The sequence below is a fragment of the Saimiri boliviensis genome, chromosome X, assembly GCF_048565385.1.
Source record: "Saimiri boliviensis isolate mSaiBol1 chromosome X, mSaiBol1.pri, whole genome shotgun sequence".
Classification (NCBI taxonomy): Eukaryota; Metazoa; Chordata; class Mammalia; order Primates; family Cebidae; genus Saimiri; species Saimiri boliviensis.
Window position 1 is genome coordinate 124687262 of NC_133470.1, and position 8898 is coordinate 124696159.

The 8898-nt window shown below is 42.9% G+C and overlaps 1 pseudogene; it reads right to left on the bottom strand.

Annotated features, from left to right (window-relative positions):
• Positions 1 to 2563: 2563 nt before the first annotated feature.
• LOC101033302 (ATP synthase F(0) complex subunit g, mitochondrial pseudogene) lies at positions 2564 to 3016 on the bottom strand (annotated as a pseudogene).
• Between the last annotated feature and the right edge of the window lie 5882 nt (positions 3017 to 8898).

An 8898-nucleotide genomic window follows, 5' to 3' on the forward strand; every position in this document is an offset into this window, starting at 1 on the left:
AATGCCAGGTTTGTGGGATGGGAATGGTGAAGGGCCAGTGTTGAGTGTGCTGGAAATGGAAAAAAAAAAAAACTAAATAAATAAAGCGCTCTCTCTAGGGAGCTACCAATTGCAGTGTTGCTTTGCTCTCTGTGCATTCCAACAGGGCCACTGTCTGCCTGGCACATGATGTTGCGAGGAGCAAAAATAGCCTCTGGTAACTGCAAGAGGATCTGTTTATAGAGTTCCGGCCTTCACACCACCTGTGAGTTATACCCAACCAAGCAATCCTTTCTAAAGAACAAATTCATTCTTTCTCTGAAGGACCCACCGACCACAAAAGGCTGATGCTCTTCTGTGCTTCTCTCTCCTTCAAAGCAATGCATTCTATCCCTCACCTATCCACAGGACCCTGATGCTGGCCACCAGGTCCTGCCCTTTCTGGGTGTGCTGTCAGGCTCTGAACCCTTCTCTATGGCCTCCCTTCAGCAAAGCTTACTTGTCCTGTGCCCTTACTTGTTCTCTACCTCTCTCTTTTGCTGGAGATGAGAGAAGTAACTTAAGCCAGTGTTCACAGTCCCGGTGCTTTTTGAGATGCTGCCAGTGTAGACCCTTTCCCTGCAAGTTCCTGGAAACTAGCATCACAGGATAATGGTTTGCCTCTCCAAGGTAATATCTCTCCACTTTGAGAAGGGGAAGACTAAGCTCTTTAACCCAAGAAATGACTGATAATGTAAATTTCAGGCAGGCAGGTTACCAGACCGGAGAGCTGTTTTTGAGGCATGCGGGCTTTCTGTTGCCAACTTGTCCCACCAATCTGCGCTGGCAGCTATAAGCTCTGCCTATGTCTAAGACCAGCTTTGTTCCCTTAGAGTAGGGATCAGAGACTCAAAGCAGACATAGTGATTACAGGACCCAGGTAGGCAACCGGGATCAATCTAGTGGGTGTGGCGGGCTTCTCTCTGTGGCAAACTACAGAGCATATGCCCATCTAAATTATGAAATAGCAAAAGGAGATAACAAACTGCAACTGACAGCCTGCCCTGAGCAGATAAGAGGAGATGGTGGGGCAGAGATGAATCTGGGAGTGAAGGCATATTCTGTTCAAACAGGGAAGCCACTACTCAGCTCCAGCCCAATGTTGCTGAGAGTTAGTCTGCATGCCTAGAGCCTCCAAGTTTTCAAGAGAAACCAAAATAACTGATGTTTTTAAAATGCGGAATCTCCTTTGCTTTTTTTATGTTAATTAACTGAAAAAAAATGTTCAAATATTGAGCATCCCAAGCAAAACACATCTTCGGCATGCATTCAGCTGGCAGGCCACCTCTGTTGAGGGCATCAGAACGTATATTCCCAGGCATTGGGGATTGAATTGAATCAGCCCAGAATAATTAAGCTTGAGTAACCTTTGGTCTGGCACTGATTCTGTTTACGAGCAGAAAGGAGAGTGGTAAGGGAAATTTCCAGCTAGAGACAATGTCTATATCTCTTTTTGAAAATCTCACAAAATACATCTGGGTAAGGGTACTGAATGAAAGAGCCCTGACATTTAGCTAGTAACGAAATTTAGTCACTGTTCGATTATGCACAGAAGGATTGCTTGCTTTACGGATTAGCCATGGTGATTTTGAAGCCTGAGCCTGTTTCTTCTGACACTCAAGTTATCCCTGAATGCGGCCTGTCATTTATACACACTGGAATGGGCACAGAGAGTACCAACCAAAGGGACTTACAGCCAAAGCACATAGCAGTTAGGAAAGCAAATCTACAGTGAAGATCATTCCAGAATCTATCCCAGAGTCCATGCTTTCATGATCTCTGGCATAACAAATAAAAAGGAATCCACTGCTGGCTTTAACTCCATCTAATTAGTGGAAGTTGGAAATAATTTACTTAGGAATCTATGAAAATTTTGCATCTAAAGTCTTCTTGAGTGATCCATAAACACAAACGATATCCATAGGACAAGAATTGTTTCCTTTTCCCCCATTTACTTCATTTCATTTTTTATTCCTTTCATCTTCAAACAACTATTTATTGAATGCCTTCTGTCCACCAGGCACCATGCTGGACACTGAGCATAGAGAGATGAACAAGACAGCCACCTTCCCAGTCTTCTGGAACTAGTGTGGGTTTGGCCAGATCCAGAGAAGGGAATTCATGAAATAGAGACTGTGACACATGTCTGGGCCTACAGAAGCTTCTCAATCCATACCTGTGGAGATGTCACCATATTCCTGCCATAGCACAGTATGATGCTATATAAGAAAAAGCACATGGGCCTTGGAATCAAATATGCTTCCTTTTAAATCCTGGTTTGCCATTGCTGCATGTGCAATCTTGGGCAAATTATTGATTGTGTTTATGCTTCGGTATCCTCATCTGTTTAAAATGGGGATCATAGAAGTACCTACTTTATAAGAGTGAGTGCTTGGCAGAGGGATTGGCACATAGTCCTTGGAAAACGCTAGGTTCCTTTCTGTTATCCCTCATAATCTGAAAGTGAAACTACTCACCCTCCATTCAGAATATGCATTTCTGGGCTGTATTTTAGTGATGGAAATGGGTGATGCTAATCCCCTCCTTATTCTTTTTTTTTTTTTTTCCAACACATCTTATTTTATTCACATAGCAGTCTGATCACACGTGGTCCAACAACACTCAAATAATAAATCAAATATAACCAGATGTTAAAGATTGGTCTTCAAACATCATAGCCAATGATGCCACGCTTGCCTATGATCTCTCTGACATAAAACCACATCAACACCTCAGTGGCCACCAAACCATTCAGCACAGCTTCCTTAACTGTGAGTTGTTTGAAGCTACCAGTCTGAGCACTATTGACTATTTCTTTCAGGCTCTGAATAGCTCTAGAGATCTCAGCAGGGGTGGGAGGAATCAGCACAACCTTGGCGTGGTACCAAAATGTGGCCAATTGAGGCTTCGAATAAGTCACAGCAGCGTTCACCAGCGCCGGGGTCTTCTCCATAAGGTTATGGATAAATTGGGCCATGGTTCTGGAATGGAAAGTCCGTCGTCCCGAACCCCCCTCCTTATTCTTAATTCCTCTTTGCAGTTTTTGTTTTTTATGCTGGCCCTGGTCGCATTTAGTAAAAGTCCAAGAATCCTGTTCAGTGCTGTGCTACAGCCAACTTGTACCAGCTCTCAAGAGCCCACTGGGCACATCTCTTCCCAACTCTGCTCATAAACATTCTGTTGATAGCTTGAAATTGGCTATGATGAGAATATTGGCAAACATCACAAATCAAGGCTTCCCCCGCACTACCAACCTAAAAGAGCTGGTTGATAAACATCTCAGCATGCCACTGCCTGGGAGTAGAACGAACCTCACTAGGTGATCTGGTGTATTCCAGTTTGCTCTGCCCTGCTTCAGGGCTGGGACTAGGGTGAATAGGGAGTGCCTAGGCTGCAAAATTTAAGGAGGTACTTACTCTAAGATCATGCAAATGCAGGCTCGGCACACTAATCTGAGAGCTTGCCCTATCCCAGTCTCTGCACTGCCCTTCCCAGCTTCCATATGATTATGCATTCAATTTAATGAATTTTATTGATTGTTCACTATTTGCCAGGTCTTTCTCAAGAAACAAACAAAATCCCTGCCTTTGGGAAGCTTACATTCTAATTGGAAAGGGAGGAATAAACATGATAAATAATTAAACATATAGTATGTTAGATCGTGTCAAGGGCCAAGGCAAAATATAAAACAGGGAAGGGGATATAGGAAATGTTTTGAGGTATGGGGGTTGAAGAAAGCCTCACTGAAAAGTGACCTTTGATTAAAGACTTAAGGGGAATAAATAAATTAATACTACTAAGGGCCAGGCATGGTGGCTCATGCCTGTAATCCCAGCATTTTGGCATGGTGGCTCATGCCTGTAATCCCAGGATTTTGGGAGGCCAAAGGGTGCGGATCACTTGAGGTCAGGAGTTTGAGACCAGCCTGGTCAATGTGGCAAAACCCAATCTCTAGTAAAAATACAAAACTTAGCTGGGCATGGTGGTGCACACCTGTAATCCCAGCTACGCAGGTGACTGAGGCAGTAGAATCTCTTGAATTCAGGAGGCAGAGGTTGCAGGGAGCCGAGATTGCAACACTGCACTCCAGCCTGGGCAAGAAAGTGAGACTCCATCTCAAAAAAAAAAAAAAAAAAAAAAGCAACAAACAAAAAATAAATTAACACTAATGGTCTCTAATGGTTTTTTTCCAGAGTTTGAGCACTCTTTAGGAGAAGAGAATTCTCCAGCTTCCATCATTGGCTTGTGCATTGATCTATGTATGCATTCATCCAGTACCTATTGATTGAATGCCTGATGCCAGACATTGTATTTGCTGAAGATAAAATAATTATAATACTTACTGTGTGCTCACCATGCAGTAGGTACTGTCCCAAGCATTTTTCCTGCATTAACTCATTTACTCATTATAACAACCCAAGGCAGTAAGTACCATTATTGTCTCCATTTTAAAGATAAAGGAATTGAGGTACAAGTATAGGGATAATCAAGTTATGCTACCTGTCCTCAAAAAGCTCTCAGTCTGACAGAATACAGATATGTAAGAATTACAGGCCAGGCGTGGTGGCTCACGCCTGTAATCCTAGCACTTTGGGATGCCAAGGCAGGCAGATCACCTGAGGTCAGGAGTTCAAGACCAGCCTGGCCAATAAGGTGAAATCCTGTCTCTACTAAAAATACAAAATTTAGTAGTGGTAGTGGTGTGCACCTGTAATCCCAGCTACTCGGGAGGTTGAAATGGGAGAATCACTTGAATCCAGAAGGCGGATGTTGCAGTGAGCTGAGATCCCACCACTGTGCTCCAGCCTGGGTGACAGAGCAAGACTTCATCTCATAAAAAAGAAAAAAATAAAAAAGAATTACAATGCAACCTGACAGAAGGAAGGCTAAGGCATTATGGGAACACAGAAGGGCCCTGTTCCAGCCCGAGAGGCTGTGGTGGCAGTCATGAAATATTTCTCAGAGGAAGCCATTGTTTCGCAATGAAGGCCCCTCCTTTTTTTTTTTTTTTTTTTTTTTTTCTTTTTTTTTTGAGATGGGGCCTTGCTCCTGGTGCCCAGGCTGGAGTGCAGTGGCGTGATCACAGCTCACTGTAGCCTGCAATGAAGGGTATTTTAAAAAGCAATTTGCTAGCCAGGTACAGTGGTTCGTGTCTATAATCGCAGCACTTTGGGAGGCTGAGGCAGGTGGATCACCTGAGGTTGGGAGTTTGAGACCAGCCTGACCAACATGGAGAAATCCCATCTCTACTAAAAATACAAAAATAGCTGGGCATGGTGGTGCACGCTTGTAATCCCAGCTACTCAGGAGGCTGAGGCAGGAGAATCATTTGAACCCTGGAGGCAGAGGTTGCAAGGAGCTGAAATCATGCCATCGCACTCCAGCTTGGGAAAAAAAAAAAAAAAAAGCAAATCTCTGTCTCAAAAAAAAAAAAGTAATTGGCTATCAAATTCATTGTAAGACTGTTGTAAAGATTGCCATCTACTACATTTTGTGGTACCTTCTTTTCTGGGAACCTCCAGAAGATATTTATCTCAAATCTCAGGAAAAGAAAAAAAAAACACCTCAGCTTTTAAAGGTGGGGGAGAGTATTTTTTAAACTTATGGCCCCTGTGAATCCTGTAACTAATCAGATTTCTATCTTTGCATTGACTGCCAGAAAAACTTAGAAATAAATTTGTGGTCTCTGTCTCTAAGAATGGAAGAATCTTTTGGCAGGCATTTTCCTAGATGAATCTTGTCCTTCCCCTGGATTTTTGTTCCTTTTCCTTACCCACAGTTTTTTGTTTTTTGCCATGATTTTATATTTCCCCTATTTTATGTATTTTGAAAGCCACCATAAATATTTTTAAGAATAAGATATAATACAAAAAGTCGAGTTGTCTTGAAGGATGAATTTATCAGATGGACACAGAGAAAAAGACATTCCAGGCAACCTGTGCAGAGGACTGAAGGCATGAGAAGTACTGTTACGTATTAGGGAAAGTAAGGTGAGCAAGGAAGGGCTCCAAGCCGAGCCTGTGGTGTCAAACGTACTGGCATCTGAGGCTCAAACTTACACATTTTATGACTTAATGTATAGGAGTCTTTGTTTCTTTTCTGTAAAATGGAAACAATAGTTACCAATTCTATCAGTATAGAATTGTTGTGAGGATTAGATTCATTCATGCATCAAAAATATTTATTGAGGCTTGGTGCAGTGGCTCATGCCTCTAATCTTAGCACTTTGGGAGGCCAAGGTGGGTGGATTACAAGGTCAGGAGTTCAAGACCAGCCTGGCCAAGATGGTGAAACCCCATCTCCACTAAAAATGCAAAAATTAGCTGGGCATGGTGGCAGGTGCCTGTAATCCCAGCTACTTGGGTGGCTGAGGCAGAGAATTGCTTGAACCCAGGAGGCAGAGGTTGCAGTGAGCCAAGATCGTACCACTGTACTCCATCCTGGGCAACAGAGTGAGACTGTGTCTCAAAAAACTAAATTATTGACGGCCCTCCATGTGGCAAGCACTGTGCTAGACACTGGAAGGGGAGCAGTAAATAGATAAGAATGATGGTCTTGCTCCCCATGGAGCCTGTAGACTGGTGTAGATAACACATGTAAGATGCTTAGCTCATGGCAAGTGCTCAATAAAGAGGATAAATAGTACTACAAATGGTAATATAATAAGAATGCTATAAATATTTCTGCATGTCCAGGCATGAGAACTCAAGGGACTTCTTGTCTAAGCAGTAGCATTGGGGAAGGGGACAGCAGGAGATGATGCTGGAAAAACATGAAGGGGGAGATAGCCTAAATGACTAAGGAGTGTGGAGTTAAATATTTTGAGAGAGAGAGATTGCTGGAGAATGGGGGAAATGATTTTTTTTGTTTTGTTTTGTTTTGTTTTTCAGAAAAGAAACCTTATTTTGAAAACAAAACTTCAGCTGAGCATGGTGGCTTCTGTCTGTAGTCCCAGCTACTTGAGAGGCTGAAACAGAAGGATCATTTGAGGTCAGGAGTTTGAGACCAGCTTGGACAACATAGCAAGACCCTGTCTTGGGTGAGGTGGCTCAGGGCTTTAATTCCAGCACCTTGGGAGGCTGAGGTGGAAGGATCACTTGAGGCCAGGAGTTCAATACCAGTCTGGGCAACATAATGAGATTCCCATCTCCACACACGCACAAAAAAAAGTTAGCTGGGCATAGTTGTGGGTGCCTGTAGTCACAACTACTCAGAAGGCTGAGATGGGAGGATTGCTTGAGGCAAGGAGTGTGAGGCTGCAGTGAGCTGTGACTGCATGGCTGTATTCCAGCGTAGGTGACGGAGTGAGGCCCTGTCTCTATAAAACAAACAAACAAAAATTGAGTCCCTAAATTCTTATGTCTAAAGTTATGTCCCTAAATTCTTATGTCTAAATATTTCTTCCTGTGGTTTTTATGCACATTTCTATCCTCCTTTTTCTTCTCTTCCTCTACCCCTTGTGCTTGTTACTACTTCTATTACTGCTCCTACTTGCTCTCATTTCTTGAATGATTACAATGCTGGGCACTGTATCTTTTTTTGTTTGTTTGTTTTGGAGACAGGATCTCACTCTGTCACCCAGGCTGGAGTACAGTGGTGTGATCATGGCCCACTGCAGCGTCAACCTCTTGGGCTTAAGCAAATGTCCCACCTCAACTTCCCGAGTATCTGGGACTGCAGGTGCATGCTGCCACACCCAGCTGATTATTATATTTTTTGTAGAAATGAGGTTTTGCCATATCGCCCAAGCTGTGTGCTAAGTAATTAACTTTTGTTTCCACATGTTCTCATTCATAAGTGGGTGCTGAACAACGAGAACACATGGACACAGAGAGGGGAACATTACACACCAGAGCCTGTCAGAGGGTGGGGGGCTAGGGGAGGGAGAGCAGGGGTGTAGGGGGTTAGGGGCCGGACAGCATTAGGAGAAATACCTAATGTAGGTGACGGGGTGATGGATGCAGCAAACCGCCATGGCACGTGTATACCTATGTAACAAACCTGCATGTTCTGCCCATGTACCCCAGAACTTAAAGTATAATAATAAAAAAAATTCTTAATGTAAAATAAAAATTAACTTGTGCTTAATGGTACCTACCTCATAGAGTTATGAAGATTATTGTCTTCGTTTTATAGATGTGAAAACTGACATTTAGAGGATTAGGTAACTTGCCTAAAGTTATATGGTTAGTAAGTGATGAAGTTAATTTCTGAACCCAGGATGTCTAGAATAATGATGGCTATTTAATAAATGCCAGGCATTCATCATGCATAACTATATCTCATTTTATCCTCACAGCAGTCTTCTTAGATAAATATTGTTATCCACATTTTACAGAAAATTTGAGCCTCAGAAAGGTTAAGTAACTTTTCCAGAGTCACACAGCTTATATATAGTGTAGCTCTACATTCAAATTTTGGATAGTACTACTATTTAAATGGGAATATTTATAAATTCTGGGTGCTAGAGTGGAAATGGTTTGGGTTAATAGATAGGTCAACTGAACAGTAGTCTTTGTCTTAAATGGGCCACCCTATGAAAGAACTACAAACAACAATCTGAACCTGGCTTCTCATTTTAGTAGCTTTACAGCAGTTCCCAAGGCACCAGCCTTTTAACAGAAGATTGGAAGCTAGAGTTCACACTCGAAGAGGCTTCTCACCTTTCAACCAACCCTGCCCCTCATGTACATAAACCACCCACCCCCAGATATCCGATTCCACAAAATAAACTGGAGAAGGGGGGTTGGGCACAGGGAGATTTGGCCTGCCTGTTTACTGAAGAAGCCAGTATTGGTAGAAGCTAATGAATCTGGGCTTGACAGCGTTCTTTACACACACACACACACACACACACACACACACACACACACACACACA